The sequence below is a fragment of the Ovis aries genome, chromosome 3 (genome assembly GCF_016772045.2).
Source record: "Ovis aries strain OAR_USU_Benz2616 breed Rambouillet chromosome 3, ARS-UI_Ramb_v3.0, whole genome shotgun sequence".
In the NCBI taxonomy this organism is placed as follows: Eukaryota; Metazoa; Chordata; class Mammalia; order Artiodactyla; family Bovidae; genus Ovis; species Ovis aries.
In genome coordinates this window covers 22292353-22318969 of record NC_056056.1, presented here as the reverse complement: position 1 = coordinate 22318969, position 26617 = coordinate 22292353, and positions in this window count along the sequence as shown.

Here is a 26617-nt window from a genome sequence, read left to right as displayed (position 1 = left end):
AATAAAGGCCGTGAAAAGAGACAAAGAAAGACACTACATAATGATCAAAGTATCAATCCAAGAAGAAGATATAACAATTGCAAATATATATGTACCCAACATAGGAGCACCACAATATGTAAGGCAAATGCTAACAAGTATGAAAGGGAAATTAACAGTAACACAACAATAGTGGGAGACTTTAATACCTCACTCACACCTATGGATAGATGAACCAAACAGAAAACTAGCAAAGAAACACAAACTTTAAATCATACAATGGACCAGTTAGACCTAACTGATATCTATAGGACATTTCACCCCAAAACAATGAATTTCACCTTTTTATCAAGTGCGCACAGAACATTCTCTAGGAGAGATCACATCCTAGGCCATAAACCTAGCCTTGGTAAATTAAAAAAAAAAAAAAATTGAAATTCCAAGCATCTTTTCTGATCACAATGCAGTAAGATTAGATATCAACTACAGGGGAAAAAAAAAAAAACCTATTAAAAATACAAACATATGGAGGTCAAGCAACACACTTCTGAATAACCAAAAAATCACAGAAGAAATTAAAAAAAAAGAAATCAAAATATTAATAGAAACAAATGAAAGGAAAACACAACTACCCAAATCCTATGGGATTCAGTAAAAGTGCCAAGGGGACGGTTCATAGCAATACAAGCTTACCTCAAGAAACAAGAGAAAAATCAAATAAATAACCTAACTCTACATCTAAAGCAATTAGCAAAAGAAGAAATGAAGAACTCCACGGTAAGTAGAAGAAAAGAAATCATAAAAATTAGGGCAGAAATAAATGAAAAAGAAACAAAGAAGACTATAGCAAAACCCAACAAAACTAAAAGCTGGTTGTTTGAAAGATAAATAAAATAGACAAACCATTAGCCAGATACATCAAGGAAAAAAAAAAAAAGAGAAGAATCAAATCAACAAAATTAGAAATGAAAATGGAGAAATCACAACAGACAACACAGAAATACAAAAAAATCGTAACAGACTACTATCAGCAACTATATGCCAATAAAATGAACAACTTGGAAGAAATAGACAGATTCTTAGAAAAGTATAACTTTTTTTGGAAAGTATAACTTTCCAAAACTGAACCAGGAAGAAATATAAAATCTTAACAGACCCATCAAAAGCACAGAAATAGAAACTGTAATCAGAAATCTTCCAACAAACAAAAGCTCAGGACCAGATGGCTTCACAGCTGAATTCTACCAAAAACTCAGAGAAGAGCTAACATGTATCCTACTCAATCTCTTCCAGAAAATGGCAGAGGAAGGTAAACTTCCAAACTCATTGTATAAGCCCACCATCACCCTAATGCCAAAACCAGACAAAGATGCCACACACAAAAAAAAAAAAAAGAAAGAAAGAAAAGAAAAGAAAACGACAGGCCAATATCACTGATGAACATAGATGCAAAAATCCTTTACAAAAGTCTAGCAACCACAATCCAACAACATATTAAAATGATGATACATTATGACCAAGTGGGTTTGTTCCATGGATGCAAGGATTCTTCAACGTTTGCAACTCAATTTAATGTGAAACACAAAATTAAAATATTGAAAGATAAAAATCATATGATTATCTCAATAGATGAAGAGAAAACCTTTGACAAAATCCAACATCCATTTATGATAAAAACCCTCCAGAAAGCAGGCATAGAAGGAACATCAGTTCAGTTCAGTTGCTCAGTTGTGTCCAACTCTTTGCCACCCCATGAAATGCAGCATGCCAGGCCTCCCTGTCCATCATCAAACCCCAGACTTTACCCAAACCCATGTCCATTGAATCGGTGATGCCATCCAACCATCTCATCCCCTGTCGCCCCTTTCTTCTCCTACCCTCAATCTTTCCCAGCATCAGAGTCTTCTCAAATGAGTCAGTACTTCGCATCAGTTGGCCAAAGTATTGGAGTTTAAGCTTCAACATCAGTCCTTCCAATGAATACCCAGGACTGATCTCATTTAGGATGGACGGTTGGATCTCCTTGCAGACCAAGGGACTCTCAAGAGTCTTCTCCAACATCACAGTTCAAAACCATCAATTCTTCTGTGCTCAGCTTTCTTTATAGTCCAACTCTCACATCCATACATGACCACTGGAAAAACCATAGCCTTGACTAGACAGACCTTTGTGGATAACGTAATGTCTCTGGTTTCTAATAGGCTGTCTAAGTTGGTCATAACTTTCCTTCCAAGGAGTAAGCATCTTTTAATTTCATGGCTACAATCACAAACTGCAGTGATTTTTGAGCCCCCAAAATAAAGTCTGCCACTGTTTCCACTGTTTCCCCGTTTATTTGCCATGAAGTGATGGGACCAGATGCCATGATCTTAGTTTTTTGAATGTTGAGCTTTAAGCCAACTTTTTCACTCCCCTCTTTCATTTTCATCAAGAGACTCTTTAGTTGTTCTTCACTTTCTGCCATAAGGGTGGTGTCATCTGCGTATCTGAGGTAATTGATACTTCTCCTGGCGATCTTGATTCCAGCTTGTGCTTCATCCAGCCCAGCATTTCCCATGATGTACTCTGCATATAAGTTAAATAAGCAGGGTGACAATATGCAACCTTGACATACTCCTTTTCCTATTTGGAACCAGTCTATTTTTCCATGTCCAGTTCTAACTGTTGCTTCCTAACCTATGTACGGGTTTCTCAAGAGGCAGGTCTGGTGGTCTAATATTCCCATCTCCTTCAGAATTTTCTACAGTTTATTGTGATCCACACAGTCAAAGGCTTTGGCATAGTCAATAAAGCAGAAATAGATGTTTTTCTGAAAGTCTCTTGCTTTTTTGATGATCCAGGAGATGTTAGCAATTTGATTTCTGGTTCCTCTGTCTTTTCTCAACATATCTCAACATAATAAACACTGTATCTGATAAAGCCACAGCAAACCTTATCCTCAAAGTTTAAAAATTGAAAGCCTTTTCCCAAAATTCAGGAACAAGACAAGGGTGCCCACTCTTACCACTACTATTCAACATAGTTTTGGAAGTTTTAGCTACAGAAATCATAGAAGAAAAAGAAATCCAGATTTGAAAAGAAGTAAAACTCTCACTGTTTGCAGATGACATGATGCTCTACATAGAAAACCCTAAAGACACCACCAGAAAATTACTAGAGCTAATCATTGAACATAGTAAAGTGGCAGAATATAAAATTAACATACAAAAATATCTTGCATTCCTATACACTAACAATGAGAAAACAGAAAGAAAAATTAAGGAAGCAATTCCATTTACCATTGCAATGAGAATAATAAAATACTTAGGAATAAATCTACCTAAAGAAACAAAAGACCTAAATATAGAAAACTATAAAACACTGATGAAAGAAATCAAAGATGACACAAATTGATAAAGAAATATACCATGTTCATGAGTCTGAAGAATCAATATAGTGAAAATGAGTATACTAGCCAAAGCAATCTATAGATTCAATGCAATCCCTATCAAGCTACCAACAGTATTTTTCACAGAACTAGAACAAACAATTTCACAACTTATATGGAAATACAGAAAAAACTCAAATAGCCAAAGCAATCTTGAAAAAGAAGAATGGGACTGGAAGCATCAACCTGCCTGACTTGAGACTACATTACAAAGCAACAGTCATCAAGACAGTATGGTACTGGTACAAAGACAGAAATACAGATCAATGGAACAAAATAGAAATCCCAGAGATAAATCCATGTACCATGCAGATGGTGATAGCAGCTATGAAATTAAAATACGCTTACTCCTTGGAAAGAAAGTTATGACCAACCTAGATAGCATATTAAAAAGCAGGGACATTACTTTGCCGACTACAATCCTTCTAGTCAAGGCTATGGTTTTTCCAGTAGTCACGTATGGATGTGAGAGTTGGACTGTGAAGAAAGCTGAGTGCAGAAGAATTGATGCTTTTGAACTGTGGTGTTGGAGAAGACTCTTGAGAGTCCCTTGGACTGCAAGGAGGTACAACTAGTCCATTCTAAAGGAGATCAGTCCTGGGTATTCATTGGAAGGACTGATACCAAAGCTGAAACTCCAATACTTTGGCCAACTCATGTGAAAAGTTGAATCATTGGAAAAGACCCTGATGCTGGGAAAGATTGAGGGCAGGAGGAGAAGGGGACGACAGAGGATGAGATGGCTGGATGGCATCACCGACTGGATGGACATGAGTTTGAATGAACTCTGGGAGTTGGTGATGGACAGGGAGGCCTGGCGTGCTGTGATTCATGGGGTTGCAAAGTCGGATAAGACTGAGTGACTGAACTGAACTGATGAACATCTTATCTTTGACAAAGGAAGCAAAAATATACAATGGAGAAAAGATAATCTTTTTAACAAGTGGTGTTGGGAAAACTGATCAACCACTTGTAAAAGAATGAAACTAGAACACTTTCTAACACCATACACAAAAATAAACTCTAAATGTATTAAAGATCTAAACGTATGACCATAAACTATAAAACTCTTAGAGGAAAACAGGCAAAACACTGTCTGATATAAATCACAGCAGGGTCCTCTATGACCCATCTCCCACAGTACAGAAATAAAAGCAAAAATAAACAAATGGGACCTAATTAAAATTAAAAGCTTTTGCACAATGAAGGAAACTACAAGCAAGGTGAAAAGACAGCCTTCAGAATGAGAGAAAATAATAGCAAACAAAGCAACTGACAAAGAATTAATCTCAAAAATTTATAAGCAGGCCCTGCAAGCTCAATTCCACAAAAATAAATGACCTAATCAAAAAACAGGCCAAAGAACTAAACAGACATTTCTCCCCAGAAGACATACAAATAGCTAATAAACACATGAAAAGACTCTCAACATAACTCATTATCAGAGAAATGCAAATCAAAACCACAATGAGGTATCATCTCATGCTTGTCAGAATGGCTGTTATGAAAAAGTCTACAAACAATAAATGCTGGAGTTGATGTGGAGAAAAGGGAACCTTCTTACACTGTTGGTGGGAATGCAAGCTAGTACAGCCACTGTGGAGAACACTGTGGAGATTCCTTTAAAAAACTGGACATAGAACTGCCATACGGCCCAGCAGTCCCACTGCTGGGCATACACACCAAGGAAACCAGAATTGAAAGAGACACGTGTACCCCAATGTTCATCACAGCACTGTTTACAATAGCTAGGATGTGGAAGTAACCTAGATGTCCATCGGCAGACAAATGGATAAGAAAGAGGTGGTACATATACACAATGGAATATTACTCAGCTATTAAAAATGCATTTGAATCAGTTCTAATGAGGTAGATGAAACTGGAGCTTATTATACAGAGTATTATATGTCAGAAAGAAAAACACTAATATAGTATATTAACACATATATAAGGAATTTAGAAAGTTGATAACGATGACCCTATATGGGAGACAGCAAAAGAAACACAGATGTAAAGAACAGATTTTTGGCATCTTTGGGAAAAGGTGAGGGTGGGATGATTTGAGAGAATAGCATTGAAACATATATATTACCATATGTGAAATAGATCCCCAGTCCAAGTTTGACAAATGAGACAGGGTGCTCAGGGCTGGTGCACTGGGATGACCTTGAGGGGTAGGATGAGGAGAGAGGCAGGAGGGAGGTTCAGGATGGGGAACACATGTATACTCATGGCTGATTCATGTCAATGTATGGCAAAAACCACTACAATAGTGTAAAGTAATTAGCCTCCAATTAAAATAAATTAATTAATTAAAAATAAACTAAGATTATGGAATCTGGCCCCATCCCTTCATGGAAAATATATGGGGAATAAATGGAAACAGTGAAAGACTTTATCTTATTGGGCTCTAAAATCACTGTGGATGGTGACTGCAGCCATGAAATTAAAAGACACTTTCTCCTTAGAAGAAAGGTCATGAAAAACCCAGATAGTGTGTTAAAAAGCAGAGATAGCACTTTGATGACAAAGGTCTATATAGTCAAAGCTATGGTTTTTCCAGTAGACATGTATGGATGTGAGAGATGGACCATAAAGAAGGCTGAACACTGAAGAATTGATGCTTTCAAACTGCTATTGGAGAAGACTCTTGAGAGTCCCTTGAACTGCAAGGAGATCCAACCAGTCCATCCTAAAGGAAATAAGTCCTGAATATTCATTGGGAGGGCTGAATCTGAAGCTGAAACTCCAATCCTTTGGCCACTTGATGGGAAGAGCTAACTCATTGGAAAAGACCCTCATGCTGGGTGGTACTGCCAGGCCTCCGAGTACTTGTTATCCTCACAGCTATCCGAATGGTTGTGATACCTGTCATCATGTCTTCCCTCTTTCTTACTTTCTGTCTTTCATTTTATTCATCTTTGTAAGATTATTTCTGGGCCTGTTATTTTCATGCTTAAACATTTTAAATACATTTTTATACCCACAGAATAAAATCTAATGTCAATAGCTTATAGTATTCTATAGCCCTAACAAACTAGCCTATATATAGTTCCAATGTATTGTTCCCATTTTCCTTCTATCTCTCTCCCTCCCTGTCCCACATTCTCTTCAACAATTCTGCCGCATCCAGCTAATACAGCTAAACTCTCATTATTTTTTAAGTATTACTGAAATGATTATACCTCTACTCTTTTTTGAAATAATGTTTACTATCCTTGCATCTATATCTATATAGATATATCTATATCTATTCAGTTCAGTTCAGTCAGTCGTTCAGCCGTACCCGACTCTTTGCTACCCAATGAATCACAGCACGCCAAGCCTCCCTGTCCATCACCAACTCACAGAGTTCACTCAGACTCATGTCCATTGAGTCGGTGATGTCATCCAGCCATCTCATCCTCTGTCATCCCCTTCTCCTCCTGCCCCCAAATCCCTCCCAGCATCAGGGTCTTTTCCAGCGAGTCAACTCTTTGCATGAGGTGGCCAAAGTACTGCAGTTTCAGATTCAACATGAGTCCTTCCAATGAACACCCAGGACTGATTTCCTGTGGGATGGACTGGTTGGATCTCCTTGCAGTCCAAGGGACTCTCAAGAGTCTTCTCCCACACTGCAGTTCAAAAGCATCAATTCTTCGGCACTCAGCTTTCTTCACAGTCCAACTTTCACATCCATACATGACCACAGGAAAAACCATAGCCTTGACTATATCTACGTCTATATCCATATCTATATCCATATCCATATCTATATCTATATCTATATCTATATCTATATCTATATCTATAATGTAGTTCACCATCTCCTTCATAATGGGCCCTAGTTGTCTTCAGTTTTGTATTACTGAAAATTATGCCACGCTAGGCTTGTTTGCGGAGAAGGCAATGGCACCCCACTCCAGTACTCTTGCCTGGAAAATCCCACTGATGGAGGAGCCTGGTGGGCTGCAGTCCATGGGGTCGCAGAGTCAGACACAACTAAGCGACTTCACTTTCACTTTTCACTTTCATGCATTGGAGAAGGAAATGACAACCCACTCCAGTGTCCTTGCCTGGAGAATCGCAAGGACGGGGGAGCCTGGTGGGCTTCCATCTATGGGATTTCACAGAGTTGGACAAAACTGAATCGACTTAGCAGCAGTAGCAGCAGCATCCTTGGAACAAGCACTTCATTCTTTTCCTACTAGTTAAAAAATTACCTTTTAATACTTAGCTCAATGCCACTTCATCTTTCATTTTTTCCCCCAAAAGAAACATTTTTCACCACTCGCGCAATCAGAAGAAAGAATTCCCTTTTCTATCTGTCTTTAAATTTTCCCTATATGGACTATAAAGTCCATGGAATTCTCCAGGCCAGAATACTGGAATGGGTAGCCTTTCCTTTCTCCAGGGGATCTTCCCAACCTAGGGATCAAACCCAGGTCTTCTGTATTGCAGGTGGATTCTTTACCAGCTGAGCCCCAAGGGAAGTCCCTCCTTATACACCAATCACTTATTACATTTTGTTATAGTTATCTTTCAGATACTTGTTTCCTTTGCTAGATTGTGGAATCTTTAGTGCAGAATTAACATGCCTAAATCCCAAGCATAGAACTGAATTTAAATGATCTTTCCATTTGTGTGTATTAAATACAATAAAGTTAATTTGGATTTGCAGTAAAATTATTGAAGTGTATCTGTACCTTTTTGTTTCTTTGAGAACTCTAGGTATCAGCTGTGGAATGATCTCATGACCGCTTATTGGGATTTTCTGATACTATGAAGTTGCAATTTAGGAAATTGTTTGGAAACATAGAAAACTGTGGCCTCTAGGTTTGACTTCACTCATAAACCCTCTCTTCTTAGAGACTCTGATATAGAGTTCCAAATTAGGAAGTCACTTGAGGACAAATTTGTAGTTTTAGGTAATGTTGATAAATTCATAGGTTTCAGAATCGTATAGAAACATGTTCGCAAGGAAAATCTAAAGTTTTACTTGGTAATATGGCTTCTTGGCTCCCTAGTCTGCAGCACATATTTCCTCTCAAGACCTAACCTAAATCTTTCTTACTAAAACTAATTTATTCTTTCAGTTAACAGAAAAGGCCACTGCTCACTGTCCTGTAAGGAATATTTCCTTTCCTGGAAGATTGGATGTCCATTCGACCTTCTCCGTTTCAAACTGTAAGGAACCTAGATCTTCTGTCTTTCTCCCACTGGGAAAAATCCTTACCATTTCATCACCAGACTTGTTCCCCTGAGGCTCCTTGTTCAGATTCTTATAATCACCTTCCCATCAGGGTTTCTACTTGTCCAGAAGCTACACATAATCTGCCCTATCCTTTTTATTCCCATGTGGCACAAATAGCAATCAAGTATTTCTGTGCAGATTTCTATACTTCTGTGCAGATTCTGTATTTCTGTGCAGATTTCTACAAGCAAGCAAAAGAACTTTCTCTAGCACAGTGAACATGATAGATTTATAAATTTTATCAAATACTCAGCATGTCTACAGATTAGCTCTGCAGATGAACAATGCATCGTATACATTAGACACCTTGTAATAGGGAGACACAGTATCTTCCAGTAACACTTCTTTTCTGCTTCCTAAAATCATGGATCTTCTCTAAATATTTCATTTCTTTTTAGGAAAAATGCAAAAGTATTGTTAAACATAACTCAGTTCTTTTAAAAGTTTCAACTCTGTGACTTGTCAACAGAACAAATAAACACAGCTCCAGCAACCCCTGCATATGAAATCACTAGCAGAATAATCCTACAGGAGGCCAATTGCTATGCTTCAATGACAAAGCGCTTCAATAATAGTCTTCTACAGAAGTATATTTTACAATCCAATGAGCTAACAAATTCTAACCCACCGAGCTTAAAACAAGATGAAATAAAAGAAAACATGAAATGTTCTTGTTCTGCCGAACTGGGCATGGCAATTTCTTTTGGCTTTTTTGGGAAAAACATTAACTTGTAAGTGGCTCTTCTCATGTCTTTGGGTAACAGTAATTTATAAATAAATATTCATTAATAGTTGTGTGCTATTAAAAGGCTGTCCAAAATTATTTTTTCCCCTCACAGCCTGAGAAGATTTTATTTAAAGCCTTAAGCAGGGTAAATTAATGTTCTGTTCATCCCTTCTGCTGTCTTCACTTGTTTATTAATTAGCATAATCTTTTAACGTTTAGCAAGATAAAGCCTTCTCAACACTGGGGAGATACATTTTGGAAAAGAAATAGAAAAGCTGGTGAAAATCCTACCTGATAGCCAGCCTTCTCTCTTTATTAGCTTTAATCAAAGTAGGTTTGACTGTAAACACATCACCATTTTATATTTACATGTGACGCTGCCTCATTAACAACAAGGGAGAGACTGAGGATATGGGTGTTATATCTGCTTTTCCTAAGTTGTGGTATCTTGCAGTAAAATAGAAATTGAGAAATTTGAAGATGTATCAGAATATAAGTGGATCACCATGGCCAGGAGAGTAGGCCTTGAGACACAGCACAGGCTGGCCATCTTCTCAGAAATTTTCCGAGACTTATTCCATGCATGTGTGTGTGCTCAATTGCTTCAGTCATGTCTGAAGTGACCCCATGGAGTGTAGGCCACAAGGCTTTTCTCTGGAGTGTGTTGCCATTTCCTACTCCAGGGGCTCTTCCCCACCTATGGATGAAACCCAAGTCTCCTGTGTCTCCTGCATTGGCAGGTGGGTTCTTACCACTAGTGCCACCTGGGAAGCCCCAGATCTCTTTCATTTATGTATATGTAACATTGCTGTTATATATCAAGCATTGGACCTCAAACTGATGTAGAATTTGTCTTCTAGAAGCATCATCTAGTAGGGACATATGAACATTAATTAAATAAACATGCAATAAATATTTAACTAAAACCTGTGAGAATTATTTAAAACCACAGAAGTAACATTAAAATCAAATTTAGTCTGGGAAGTTTTCCCTGAGATAATGCTTACTCTAAAAATACAGCAAGTTGAAGATTAAAGATAGTTTTGGTTTTGTTTGCTTGTTAATTTGCTTATTGGTTTGTTATTTAATAAATAGTTATTTTAAAATAGTGTTCTGTATTAGAAACATAGTTTTTAATCATTTTCCATAGAAAATATTTGCTATATATGATACTAACATTTTAAGTACTATCATTTCTAAGATTACATATTATCAAATTTAATAACTGCAAAGTAATTTTTATGATATCAGTTTATAGATTCCAAACACTTTCTAAGAAAATATAAAGGTTTGCAATAAGAATGTAGCATCACCAACTCAATGGACAAGAATTGGAGCAAACTCTAGGAGGTAGTGAAGGAAAGGGAAGCCTTGCAAGCTGCAGTCCATGGGGTCACAAAGGGTAAGACATGATTTAGTGACTGAACAGTAAGAATCTAAACACACACACACACACAATTCCCATTTATCAACAGGAAAATTTCTCTCTAAGCATACGCATCTTAGAACACAAAGAGAAAAGAGGCCCAAGTTATACCCCAGAAGGCTAGTCATGAAATACATTCAGATCCAAAAGAGTATCTTTTGGAATACAGTATTCCAAACTGTATTCAAATGACTGAATACCGTCATCTTAATGAGAGGCATTAAGATTACTCTTCCTAAATAACTGTCTGGGGAGGCCTTACAAATAGCTGTGAAAAGAAGAGAGGCGAAAAGCAAAGGAGAAAAGAAAAGATATAAGTGTCTAAATGCAGAGTTCCAAAGAATAGCAAGAAGAGATAAGAAAGCTTTCTTCAGCGATCAATGCAAAGAAATAGAGGAAAACACCAGAATGGGAAAGACTAGAGATCTATTCAAGAAAATTAGAGACACCAAGGGAACATTTCATTCAAGGATGGGCTCGATAAAGGACAGAAATGGTCTGGACCTAAGAGAAGCAGAAGATATTAAGAAGAGGTGGCAAGAATACATGGAAGAACTGTACAAAAAAGATCTTCACGACCCAGATAATCATGATGATGTGATCACTAATCTAGAGCCAGACATCTTGGAAAGTGAAGTCAAGTGGGCCTTAGAGAGCATCACTACCAACAAAGCTAGTGGAAGTGATGGAATTCCAGGTGAGCTGTTTCAAATACTGAAAGATGATGCTGTGAAAATGCTGCACTCAATATGCCAGCAAATTTGGACAACTCAACAGTGGCCACAGGAGTGAAAAAGGTCAGTTTCATTCCAATCCCAAAGAAAGGCAATGCAAAAGAATGCTCAAACTACCGCACAAGTGCACTCATCTCACATGCTAGTAAAGTAAGGCTCAAAATTCTCCAAGCCAGGCTTCAGCAATACTTGAACCGTGAAATTCCTGATGTTCAAGTTGGTTTTAGAAAAGGCAGAGGAACTAGAGATCAAATTGCCAACATCCGCTGGATCATGGAAAAAGCAAGAGAGTTCCAGAAAAACATCTATTTCTGCTTTATTGACTATGCCCAAGCCTTTGACTGTGTGGATCACAATAAACTGTGGAAAATTCTGAGAGAGATGGGAATACCAGACCACCTAACCTGCCTCTTGAGAAATCTGTATGCAGGTCAGGAAGCAACAGTTAGACAAAAACACACTGAGGAAACCAGAATTGAAAGAGACACATGTACCCCAATGTTCATCGCAGCACTGTTTATAATAGCCAGGACATGGAAACAACATAGATGTCCATCAGCAGATGAATGAGTAAGAAAGCTGTGGTACATATACACAATGGAGTATTACTCAGCCATTAAAAAGAATTCATTTGAATCAGTTCTGATGAGATGGATGAAACTGGAGCCGATTATACAGAGTGAAGTAAGCCAGAAAGAAAAACACCAATATAGTATACTAACACATATATATGGAATTTAGAAAGATGGCAATGACGACCCTGTATGCAAGACAGCAAAAAAGACACAGATGTGTATAATGGACTTTTGGACTCAGAGGGAGAGGGAGAGGGTGAGATGATTTGGGAGAATGGCATTCTAACATATATACTATCATGTAAGAATTGAATCGCCAGTCTATGTCAGACGCAGGATACAGCATGCTTGGGGCTGGTGCATGGGAATGACCCACAGAGATGTTATGGGGAGGGAGGTGGCAGGGGGGTTCATGTTTGGGAATGCATGTAAGAATTAAAGATTTTAAAATTAAAAAAATAAAAACTAAAAAAAAAAAAAAAAAAAAAGAACTGGACATGGAACAACAGACTGGTTCCAAATAGGAAAAGGAGTATGTCAAGGCTGTATATTGTCACCCTGCTTGTTTAACTTCTATGCAGAGTACATCATGAAAAATGCTGGACTGGAAGAAACACAAGCTGGAATCAAGATTGCCAGGAGAAATATCAATCACCTCAGATATGCAGATGACACCATCCTTATGGCAGAAAGTGAAGAGTAACTAAAAAGCCTCTTGATGAAACTGAAAGAGGAGAGTGAAAAAGTTGGCTTAAAGCTCAACATTCAGAAAATGAAGATCATGGCATCAGGTCCCATCACTTCATGGGAAATAGATGGGAAACAGTGGAAACAGTGTCAGACTTTATTTTGGGGGCTCCAAAATCACTGCAGATAATGACTGCAGCCATGAAATTAAAAGATGCTTACTCCTTGGAAGAAAAGTTATGACCAACCTAGATAGCATATTCAAAAGCAGAGGCATTACTTTGCCGACTAAGGTCCGTCTAGTCAAGGCTACGGTTTTTCCATTGATCATGTATGGATGTGAGAGCTGTACTGTGAAGAAGGCTGAGTGCCAAAGAATTGATGCTTTTGAACTGTGGTGTTGGAGAAGACTCTTGAGAGTCCCTTGGACTGCAAGGAGATCCAACCAGTCCATTCTGAAGGAGATCAGCCCTGGGATTTCTTTGGAAGGAATGATGCTGAAGCTGAAACTCCAGTACTTTGGCCACCTCATGCGAAGAGTTGGCTCATTGGAAAAGACTCTGATGCTGGGAGGGATGGAGGGCAGGAGGAGAAAGGAATGACAGAGGATGAGATGGCTGGATGGCATCACGGACTCGATGGACGTGAGTCTGAGTGAACTCCGGGAGATGGTGATGAACAGGGAGGCCTGGCATGCTGTGATTCATGGGGTCACAAAGAGTTGGACACAACTGAGCGACTGAACTGAACTGAACTGAAATAGCAATGTATGTAATCTTTTTCTTAATCTGTGCTAAATTACAGACATTCAAAAGGCTTCTCATTAGGAAAAGAGGTAACTATTTCTCAACATATTTAATAAAGCTTAGATAACATTATGTTCAATCTACATCTACTATTTTGAAAATAGCCTTTTGAGGGGCTATTTTCCAGGGGCCCCTCTGCAGCTCTGGCACCTCCCCTACATCCTCTACCCTCTTTATTTGTCCCATTTCTCACTTTCATCAATTCTTTTTCACTTTTTGTTTTTCAGTTTCACTCATGTAACATGTCCTTTCCATTATTATAAGTGATACAAATTATTTCCAAATGATAAATCCCTCAAAGAGTTGAAACTAACAAACACAGTAATTCTTTGGTACCTAAAAAGGAAGTTTCTATTACTTTATGTTTCCAGATAAACTTTTGATATGATATAGAATTTCCATTTATTTCTCCTTACTGCTTTATTTTGACCATCCACTATATTACTACTTTTCAAAATTTAAAAGCCTGTACTTTCATATTAAAGTACTAGTTCCAGACATATATTTAATGAAATATAGAGTTATAAACCCTCATAAAATCTTGGATATATGCCTGCTCAATTCTTCCAAAATCCAAATGCCTAATAAATTTTGAAATTGAATATTGAAATAAAAAGGTTTGCCAATACAGCTGAAGCAGTAGTAATTACTCAACAATAGATGACTTTAATCTGCTTTGAAGGTTCAAATGTTTGTTGATACTTTGGAAGCAGGCCAAAGCAAAAGAGAAATTTCCAGTTTGATAAAATTATATTTTCAAAGAAACATTATTAAATTGAATAAATATTTAAGAGTGAGTAACATTTCAAATGAGAATTAGGAGAACTTATCTATAAATTAATTACCTGATCTAAAATAACTTATAAAACAAAAATGTGAATTCCTGAAATTTATTTTATTGGGTTTGATTTATCAGAATGAAGACAAGACATGAAGAAAAGGTAAAAAGTAGTAGATTGAATGAAGGATTAAGTAAATAAGAACAGCTGAGATCTGAGATTGGTTTAGTGAAATATAAGCTCGGCAGAAAATAAATTTAGAAGCAGGCTCTCTTGGGGTAGGGGAGGGCAGCTGCCTGGAGTAGTTGGTTTAGTTTGGCCAGAAGCTCTCCATCACCAATTGCTAATTACTCTGCCTTCCTCTCCTCTCAGGAGCGGAGCTGAATTTGTTCACATTCTTATGATGAGGACCAAAGATAGATTCTGGGTCATTCTGAGCTGGCCATCTGCTGATCTCTACTCACAATCAGCCCCTATATCAGAGTACTAGCAACATTTCAAATCCAGTTCATCTTTATTGTATGGAGCTGTCCAGTGCTTTGTAGAATGTGTGACAGATCCCTGGCCTCTGCCAGTAGATGCCAGCATCACGCTCTGCCACACCAGTCACTATATTCAAAAATGTCTCCCTACCTACTCAGTAGCATCAGACTCTTTGCAACACCATGGACTGCAGCCTGCCAGGCTCTTCTGTCCATGGGGTTTCCCCAGGGAATAATACTAGAGTGGGTTGCCACGCCCTCCCCCATGGATCTTCCCAACCCAGGGATTAAACCCAGGTTTCCCGCTTTGCAGGCAGATTCTTTACCACCTGAGCCACCAGGAAAGTCCCAGAATACTGCATAGCCTATCCCTTCTCCAGGGGATCATTCTGACCCCAGAATCAAAATGGGGTCTTCTGCGTTGTTAAGGCAGATTCTTTACCAGCTGAGCTTCAGGGAAGCCCATTCTTTGTTTCTACATCTTCATATTTCCAAATCACTAGCTCATTAGCACATTTTACTTCAAAAGACAAGGACATGAGTCTTTGTATACAGTTTCATTACCATTGGACTGTGAAGAAAGCTGAGCGCTGAAGAATTGATGCTTTTGAACTGTGGTGTTGGAGAAGACTCTTGAGAGTCTCTTGGACTGCAAGGAAATCCGACCAGTCCGTTCTGAAGGAGATCAGCCCTGGGATTTCTTTGGAAGGAATAATGCTGAAGCTGAAACTCCAGTACTTGGACCACCTCATGTGAAGTGTTGACTCATTGGAAAAGGCTCTGATACTGGGAGGGACTGGGGGCAGGAGGAGAAGGGGACGACAGAGGATGAGATGGCTGGATGGCACACTGACTCGATGGACGTTTGTCTGGGTGAACTCCGGGAGTTGGTGATGGACAGGGAGGCCTGGTGTGCTGTGATTCATGGGGTCACAAAGAGTCAGACACGACTGAGCAACTGAACTGAACTGAACTGATACATTAGTTGTTTGATCCCCGGATACCTGTGCAGTAGTTTCAGAATTGTTAGACTGACCAAACAGATTATACTTTATAGAATACAGAACTTATGTTATAGAATGCAGAACTTATGTGCAGTGGTTCCTTTTGCCTTTAGTCTGACAGGCTCCATTCAGTTCCAATATTATTGATACTTAGGTAAGTAACTCTTTTCCCTACTCCTTTAATTGAGTTTCTTTCATGTATTTGCAATGCAGTTAATTTCTTTTGTAACATTCCACATTCCATTCCAGAATTCTCCAATCATCACCTAAAATATTTTCTATTTTATTTGTACACTTAATGTTCACTCTTTGCACTATGCAGTGCTATGGGATTAAACAAATTCAGTGTCATGCGTCAACCATTACAAAATTACACAGAAAAATTGTACTGCCTTAATAATACCCCATGTTTCACCTGTTCAATACTCCCCTGAATCTAAACCCAGGTCCATCACTGATATTTTTAATGCCTCTAGAGTTTTCTCTTTCCAGAATGTCAAATAAAAGGTACATTTTCTATTAACTTTCTGTCCAGTGGGCTTCATATTATTATTGTTGTTGTTCAGTTGCTAGGTTGTGTCTAACTCATTATGACCCCATGGACTGCAGCAGGCCAGGCTTTCATTGCCCTTCATGATCTCCTGGAGTTTGCTCAAAATCATATCCATTGAGTCAGTGATGCCAACCAACCACCTTGTCCTCTGTCATCCCCTTCTCTTGCCTTCAATCTTTAACAGCATCAGGGTTTTTAACAGCTCTTCACATCAGGTGGCCAAACTATTGGAGCTTCAGCTGCAGCATCAGTCCTTCCAATGAACATTCAGGACCTATCCTTTAGGACTGACTGGTTTGATCTCCATGCAGTCCAAGGGACTCTGCAGAGTCTTCAGAACCACAGTTCAAAAGCATCAATTCTTTGGTACTCAACTTTCATTATCATCCAACTCTCACATCCATATATGATTATTGGAAAAACCATAGCTTTGACTATATGGACTTTTGTTGGCATAGTAATATCTGCTTTAAAATACACTGGCTAGATTTGTCATAGCTTTTCTTCCAAGGAGCAAGCATCCTTTAATTTCATGGCTGCAGTCACCATCTGCAGTGATTTTGGAGCTCAAGAAAATTAAGTCTGACACTGTTTTCCATTGTTTCCCCACCTATTTGCCATGACGTGAGAGTGCCAGGTTGTGTTGGCACAGGAGTGGCCGAGAGGAGCTACCTCACACCCGAGGTCAGGGGTGACAGCTGAGCCAAGCTACCCCATGCCAGAGGCTAGGGGTGGCAGCCGAGAGGAGATATCCCACATCGAAGGAGCAGCAGCTGCACGGATGCAGGAGTGGAGAGGGACTACTCCACGTCCAAGGTCAGGAGGGGTGGTCATGAGGAGATACCCCTTATCCATGGTAAGGAGAAGCAGCTGTGCTTTGCTTGTACAGCCTTGAAGAGATACCCCAGGTCCAAGGTAAGAGAAACCAAAGTAAGACAGTAGGTGTTGTGAGAGGGCATCAGAGGGCAGACACATTGAAACCATAATTACAGAAAACTAGCCAATCTGATGACCACAGCCTTGTCTAACTCAATGAAACTGAGCCATGCTGTGTGGGCCCACCCAGATGGGTGGGTCATAGTGGAGAGGTCTGACAGAATGTGGTCCATTGGAGAAGGGAATGGCAAACCACTAGAGTATTCTTGCTTTGAGAACCCCATGAAGAGTATGAAAAGGCAAAATGATAGGATACTAAAATGGGAACTCCCCAGGTCAGTAGGTGCCCAATATACTACTGGAGATCAGTGGAGAAATAACTCCAGAAAGAATGAAGGGATGGAGCCAAAGCAAAAACAATACCCAGTTGTGGATGTGACTGGTAGTAGAAGTGAGGTCTGATGCTGTAAAGAGCAATATTGCATAGGAACCTGGAATGTCAGGTCCATGAACCAAGGCAAATTGGAAGCAGTCAAACAGGAGATATATGCAGGTCAGGAAGCAACAGTTAAAAGTGGACAAGGAACAACAGACTGGTTCCAAATAGAAAAAGGAATACATCAATGATGTATATTGTCACCCTGTTTATTTAACTTATATGTGGAGTACATCATGAGACACTGGGCTGGAAGAAAAACAAGCTGGAATCAAGATTTCAGGGAGAAAAATCAATAATCTCATATATGAACATGACACCACCCTTATGGCAGAGTGAAGAGGAACTAAAAAGCCTCTTGATGAAAGTTAAAGAGGAGAGTGAAAAAGTTGGCTTAAAACTAAACATTCAGAAAACTAAGATCATGGCATCTGGTCCCATCACTTCATGAGAAATAGATGGGGAAACAGTGGAAACAGTGTCAGACTTTATTTTTCTGGGCTCCAAAATCACTGCAGATGGTGACTGCAGCCATGAAATTAAAAGACACTTACTCCTTGGAAGGAAAGTTATGACCAACCTAGATAGCATATTGAAAAGCAGAGACATTACTTTGCCAACAAAGGTCCATCTAGTCAAGGCTATGGTTTTTCCATTGGTCAGGTATGGATGTGAAAGTTGGACTATGAAGAAAGCTGAACGCTGAAGAATTGATGCTTTTGAACTGTGGAGAAGGCTCTTGAGAGTCCCTTGGACTGCAAGGAGATCCAACTAGTCCATCCTAAAGGAAATTAGTCCTGGGTGTTCTTCGGAAGGAATGATGATGAAGCCGAAACTCCAGTACTTTGGCCACCTCATGTGAAGAGTTGACTCATTGGAAAAGACTCTGATGCTGGGAGGGATTGGGGGCAGGAGGAGAAGGGGACGATAAAGGATGAGATGGCTGAATGGCATCACTGACTCAATGGTCATGAGTTTGAGTGAACTCTGGGAGTAGGTGATGGACAGGGAGGCCTCTTGTGTTGCAATTCATGGAGTAGCAAAGAGTCAGATATGATTGAGCGACTGAACTGAACTGAACTGAGAGATCTCTTCAAGAAAATTAGAGATACTGAGGGAACATTTCATGCAAAGACGGGCTCAATAAAGGACAGAAATGGTATGGAACTAACAGATGCAGAAGATATTAAGAAACGTGACAAGAATACACGGAAGAACAGCATAAAAAAGATGTTCACGACCCAGATAATCATGATGATGTGATCACTAATCTAGAGCCAGACATCCTGATATGTGATGTCAAGTGGGCCTTAGAAAGCGTCACTACGAACAAAGCTAGTGGAGGCCATGGAATTTCAGGTGAACTATTTCAAATCCTGAAGATGATGCTGTGAATGGGCTGACTTAATATGCGAGCAAATTTGTAAAACTCAGCAGTGGCCACAGGACTGGAAAAGGTCTGTTTTCATTCCAATCCCAAAGAAAGGCAATGCCAAAGAATGCTCAAACTACTGCACAGTTGCACTCATCTCACATGGTAGTAATGTAATGCTCAAAATTCTCCAAGCCAGGCTTCAGCAATGCATGAACTGTGAACTTCCAGATGTTCAAGCTGGTTTTACAAAAGGCAGAGGAATCAGAGATCAAATTGCCGGCATACACTGGATCATGGAAAAAGCAAGAGAGTTCCATAAAAACATCTATTTCTACTTTATTGACTATGCCCAAGCCTTTGACTGTGTGGATCACAATTAACTGTGGAAAATTGTGAAAGAATGGAAATACCAGACCACCTGGCCTGCCTCTCGAGAAACCAATATGCAGGTCAGGAAGCAACTGAACTTGGAACAACAGACTAGTTCCACATAGGAAAAGAAGTACATCAAGGCTGTATATTGTCACCCTGCTTATTTAAATTCTATGCAGAATACATCAAGAGAAACGCTGGGATGGAAGAAGCACAGCTGGAATCAAGATTGCAGGGAGAAACATCAGTAACCTCAGATATGCAGATGACACCACCCTTATTGCAGAAATTGAGTAGTAGTAGTAGTTTGTTGCTCAGTCATGTCCGACTCTTTGGGACCCCATGGACTGTAGCCTACTGGGCTCCTCCCTCCATGGGATTCTCCAGGCAAGAGTGCTGGAGTGGGTTGCCATTTCCTTCTCCAGGGGATCTTCCCGACCCAGGGATCCGACCCAGGGATCCAACCCAGGTCTCCCGCATTGCAGGCAGATGCTTTAACCTTTGAGCCACCAGGGAAGCCCTAGGAACTAAAAAGCCTCTTGATGAAAGTGAAACAGGAGAGTGAAAATTTGGCTTAAAACTCAACATTCAGAAAACGAAGATCATGGTATCTGGTCCCATCACTTCATGGGAAATAGATGGGAAAACAGTTAAAACAGTGTCAGACTTTATTTTGGGGGGCTCCAAAATCACTGCAGACAGTGATTGCAGCCATGAAAATAAAAGACACTTACTCCTTGGAAGGAAAGTTATGACCAACCTAGATAGTATGTTGAAAAGCAGAGATATTAATTTCCCAACAAAGGTCCATCTAATCAAGGCTATGGTTTTTCCAGTGGTCATGTAAGGATGTGAGAGTTGCACTGTAAAGAAAGCTGAGAGCTGAAAAATTGACGCTTTTGAACTGTGGTGTTGGAGAAGACTCCTGAGAGTCCCTTGGACTGCAAGGAGGTCCAACCAGTCCATCATAAAGGAGCTCAGTCCTGGGTGTTCGCTGGAAGCACTGATGCTAAGGCTGAAACTCCAATACTTTGGCCACCTCATGAGAATAGTTGACTCATTGGAAAAGACCCTCATGCTTGGAGGGAATGGGGGCAGGAGGAGAAGGGGATGACGGAGGATGGGATGGCTGGATGGCATCACCGCCTCGATGGACATGAGTTGGAGTGACCTCAGGGAGTTGGTGATGGACAGGGAGGCCTGTGTGCTGTGATTCATGGGGTCGCAAAGAGTTGGACATGACTGAGCAATGGAACTGCTTTGAACTGATAGGACTAGATGCCATGATTATATTTTTCTGCATGTTGAGTTTAAGCCAACTTTTTCAGTATCCTCTTTCACCTTTGTCAACAAGCTTTTTAGTTCCCCTTTGCTTTCTGCCAGAAGAGTGGTGTCATCTGCATATCTGAGGTTATTGATATTTCTCCCTGCAATCTTGATTCCAGCTTGCACTTCATCCAGCCTAGCATTTCACATGATATGCTCTGCATTAATTTAAATAAACAGGCTGAAAAATTATAGCTTTGATGTACTCCTTTCACAATTTTGAACCAGCCCATTTTTCCATGTAAGGCTCTAATTATTGCTTCTTGACCTGCATACAGATTTCTCAGGAGGCAAGTAAGGTTGTCTGGTATTCCCATCTCTTGATTTGTCAATGATCCATTGGATGTTGTCAATTTGATCTCTGGTTCCTTTGCCTTGTCTAAATCCAGCTTGAACATCTGGAAGTTCTCAGTTCACATACTTTTGCAGCCTGTCTTGGAGGATTTAGAGCATTACCTTACTAGCATGTGAAATGAATACAATTTTGTGGTAGTTTGAGCATTCTTTGGCACTGACCTTTGAAATCGGGATGAAAACCAGTCTTTTCCAGTCCTGTGGCCACTGCTAAGTTTTTCCAAATTTGCTTTCATATTGACTGCAGCACTTTAACATCATCTTTTAGGATTTGAAGTAGCTCAGCTGTAATTCATCATTTCCATTAGCTTCTCTGCTCATTATGTCCTGGGGTTTGCTCATATGCATATCCATTGAGTCAGTGATGCCATTCAACCATCTCATCCTCTGTCCCCCTTTCTCCTCCTGCCTGAAGTCTTTCCTAGCATCAGGCTCTTTTCCAAATGAGTTAGCTTTTCTCAGCATGTGTCCAAAGTATTGGAGTTTCAGCTTCAGCAGCAGTCCTTTCAATGAATATTCAGGACTGGTTTCCTTTAGAATGGACTGGTTGGATCTCCTTGCAGTCAAAGTGACTCCCAAGAGTCTTCTCCAGCACCACAACTCAAAATCATCAATTCTTTAGTGCTCAGCATTTTTTATGGTCCAATCTCACATATGTATATGACTACTGGAAAAACCTTAGCTTTGACTATGCAGACCTTTGTCAGCTTTCATATACTTATTTATGAAGATAGTTCCAAGAATTTTTTGATTGAATATCAGGGATTTTCTACACGACCAAATGAATCATCTGCCAATAAAGAGAATTTCATTTCATTTTCCCTACAAATCTGTATGTGTGTGTGTGTGTGTGTGTATATATATATATATATATATATATATATATGCCTTTTACTTACACTATTGCACCAGTTAGAACTAACAGCATAATATAAAAAGTGGTTGAAGGAGTTTATTTTTAATTTTTTAAAAAAATTTTTTAAAAAAATTTTTATCATTAATGATAATAATATTCCATTATTGTAGATCCTGTCAGATGCCTTTTTTCTGTATGAATTCATATGATCAGAATATGATCATATGTTTTTTTGTGGGTTTTTGTAGCCTATTTTTGTGGTGAATTACATTGAATGGCTTTTGACTTCTGAAACAGTGTTGCATACTTGAAATAAAGTACATTTTACCACTTTGTATAATCCTTTTTATGCATTGTAGAATTTGACTTGCCAATATTGCAAAGATTTTTTTTACTTGAGATAATTAAGATTTATTGTCTGAACTTTCATTTCTCTAAAGTCTCTATCTGCTTTGGTGTTAGGGTAATGCTGCACTCAGAAAATGAGTTAAGAATGATTTGTTTTGCTTCTATTTTTTTGGAGTTCTTGAGGTATTGGTATTGTCCTTTAAATATTTGGTAGACTTTCACCAGTGAAACTATATGATCTGTTGTTTTTTGGAATGTCATTAATTACTGATACAATTGTAAATAGATGGAGGTTTTTAAATTGGAGTTTCTCAGGTGGCTCAGTGGTAGATAATCTGCTTCCAATGAAGGAGACACAGGTTTGATTCCTGGGTAGGGAAGATCCCCTGGAGAAGGAAATGGCAACTCGTTCCTATATTCTTGCTTAGGAAACACCATGGACAGAGGAACCTGGTGGGCTAAAGTCCACACGACTTAGGGACTAAACAGCAACTGGGTTCTAGATTATCTATTTTTCCATGTATGTTTTGTACTTTATGTCTTTCAAGAAATTAGTGACTTTCATCTAAATAATCAAATTTTTGTACATGGACTTGTTTTTAGTATTTCTTTATTACTCCTTTCATATCCATCAAACAAACAAAGGTACTCTCTCTTTTATAACAATTTAATAATTAGTCTCTTCTTTTTCTATTTAGAATGATAGCAGTTTATCAGATGTAATAATCTTTTCAAATAACCTGCTTTGTTGATTTTCTTCATGATTTTCATGTCTTCAGTTTCCCTGATATCTCTTCTAAATTTTGTGTACTTTTTATTTTCATACACTTTCTTCAGGCTTAAATTTATCTTCTTTTCTAGATTCACTAAAGAGGAAACATGTTATAATTTTTAGATTTTTTTCTAGAATCCACATTTAGCTTTATAAATATCCAAGGGTTGCCTTTTCTGCTTCTCACAGATTTTGAAATGTTGAGTTTTAATTTTATTTGGCTGGAAAAAAGTTAACTTTTTCTGAGACTTTGTTGATTTCATGTGTCATTTAGACGTGTGATGTTTAATTTGCAAATAACTGTGTTTTTTTCTGCTATTTTTCTGTTACTGAAATTTTTTATTTAATTTTTAAATTCCATTTTGATTTGAAATCACATTTTGTTCTATTCTTTACATTTTAAAAGATGTGTTTTATGGCCCAGGAGGGGGTCTGTCATGATGAATATTTCATGTGAGCTTGAAATAAATGTATATTCTGCTGCTGTTGGATGGAATATTCTGTAAACATCAATTAGATCAAGTTGATTGATAGTGCTGTTCAGGTCATCTGTGTCCTAACTGATTATCTGCCTACTTGATCTATCAATTACCAAGGGCTGGTTCTTGAAGTCCCTGACAATAATAGTGGAATTATCTATTTATCTTTGCTATTCTATCATATTTGCTTGGTACATTTTAACCTTCTACTGTTATCTTCATACACATTTAAGAACGTTAAATTCTTTGAGAATTGACACTTTTATCATGATGTAGTAGTAACAGTGAGGTTGCAAAAGAGACTGACACAACTTAGTGACTAAATACACATACACAAACACAGCATGATATATCTTTCTCTATTCTTTATGTTTAATCTAGGTGTATGTTTACATGTAAACTGGGATTTGTTAGACACCGTACAGTTTATTTTTGAATTTTTATGCTCTCTGACAACCTCTTTTATTTGGTATATTTGAAACATTCACATTTAAAGCAATTATTGATATAGTTAGATAGATGTCAGGTTAGTAACTTAATGGTTTAGTTCAGTAACTCAGTCGTGTCTGACTCTTTGAGACCTCATGGAATGCAGCATGTCAGGCTTACCTGTCCATCACTAACTCCTGGAGCTCACTCAAACTCATGTCCATTGAGTCGGTGATGCCATCCAACCATCTCATCGTCTGTCATCCCCTTCTCCTCCCGCCTTCAATCTTTCCCAGCATCAGGGTCTTTTCAAATGAGTCAGTTCTTCCTGTTCAGTGGCCAAAGTACTGGAACTTCAGCTTCAGCATCAGTTCACCGAATGAATATTCAACTAATTTCCTTTAGAATTGACTGGTTTGATCTCCTTGCAGTCCAAGGAACTCTCAAGAGTCTCCTCCAACACCACAGTTCAAAAGCATCAATTCTTCTGTGCTCAGCTTTCTTCATGGCCCAACTCTCACATCCATACATGACTACTGGAAAAAAAAAATAGCTTTGACTAGATAAAACATTGTTGGCAAAGTAATGTCTCTGCTTTGTATTATGCTGTCTATGTTGGTCATACTGGGCACCTAATGACCTGGGGAGTTCCTCTTTTGGTATCCTATCATTTTTCCTTTTCATACTGTCTGTGATACTGGAGATCAGTGGAGAAATAAGTCCAGAAAGAATGAAGGGATGGAGCCAAAGCAAAAACAATACCCAGCTGTGGATGTGACTGGTGATAGAAGCAAGATCCGATGCTATGAAGAGCAATATTGCATAGGAACTTGGAATGTCAGGTCCATGAATCAAGGCAAATTGGAAGGGGTCAAACAAGAGATAGCAAGAGTGAACATTGACATTCTAGGAATCAGCGAACTAAAATGGACTGGAATGGGTGAATTTAACTGGGATGACAATTATATCTACTACTGCAGGCAGGAATCCCTCAGAAGAAATGGAGTAGCCATCATGGTCAACAAAAGAGTCCAAAATGCAGTACTTGGATGCAATCTCAAAAACGACAGAATGATCTCTGTTCGTCTCCATGGCAAATCATTCAATATCACAGTTATCCAAGTCTATGCCCCAACCAGTAACGCTGAAGAAACTGAAGTTGAATAGTTTTATGAAGACCTACAAGACTTTTTAGAACTAACACCCAAAAAAGATGTCCTTTTCATTGTAGGGGACTGGAATGCAAAAGTAGGAAGTCAAGAAAAACCTGGAGTAACAGGCAAACTTGGCCTTGGAATGCAGAATGAAGCAGGGCAAAGACTAATAGAGTTGTGCCAAGAAAATGCACTGGTCATAGCAAACACCCTCTTCCAACAACACAAGAGAAGACTCTACACATGGACATCACCAGATGGTCAACGCTGAAATCAGATTGATTATATTCTTTCCAGCCAAAGATAGGGAAGCTCTATACAGTCAACAAAAACAAGATCAGGAGCTGACTGTGGCTCAGATCATGAACTCCTTATTACCAAATTCAGACTCAAAATGAAGAAAGTAGGGAAAACCTCTACACCATTCAGGTATGATCTATATCAAATCCCTTATGATTATACAGTGGAAGTGAGAAATAGATTTAAGGGCCTAGATCTGATAGATAGAGGAGACAGGGATCAAGATCATCCCCATGGAAAAGAAATGCAAAAAAGCAAAATGGCTGTCTGGGGAGGCCTTACAAATAGCTGTGAAAGGAGAGGAGAAAAGCAAAGGAGAAAAGGAAAGATATAAGCATCTGAATGCAGAGTTCCAAAGAACAGCAAGAAGAGATAAGAAAGCCTTCTTCAGTGATCAATGCAAAGACATAGAGGAAAACAACAGAATGGGAAAGACTAGAGATCTCTTCAAGAAACTTAGAGATACCAAGGGAACATTTCATGCAAGGATGGGCTCAATAATGGACAGAAATAGTCTGAACTAACAGAAGCAGAAGATATTAAGAAGAGGTGGCAAGAATACACGGAAGAACTGTACACAAAAGATCTTCATGACCCAGATAATCATGATGATGTGATCACTAATCTAGAGCCAGACATCTTGGAAAGTGAAGTCAAGAGGCCTTAGAAAGCATCACTATGAACAAAGCTAGTGGAGGTGATGGAATTCCAGTTGAGCTGTTTCAAATCCTAAAAGATGATGCTGTGAAAGTGCTGCACTCAATATGCCAGCAAATTTGGAAAACTCAGCAGTGGCCACAGGACTGAAAAGTTCAGTTTCATTCCAATCCCAAAGAAAGTCAATGCCAAAGAATGCTCAAACTACCGCACAATTTCACTCATCTCACATGCTAGCAAAGAAATGCTCAAATTTCTCCAAGCCAGGCTTCAGCAATACATGAACCGTGAACTTCCAGATGTTCAAGCTGGTTTTACAAAAGGCAGAGGAACCAGAGATCAAATTGCCAACATCCACTGGATCATGGAAAAAGCAAGAGAGTTCCAGAAAAACATCTCTTTCTGCTTTATTGACTATACCAAAGCCTTTGACTATGTGGATCACAATAAACTGTGGAAAATTCTGAAAGA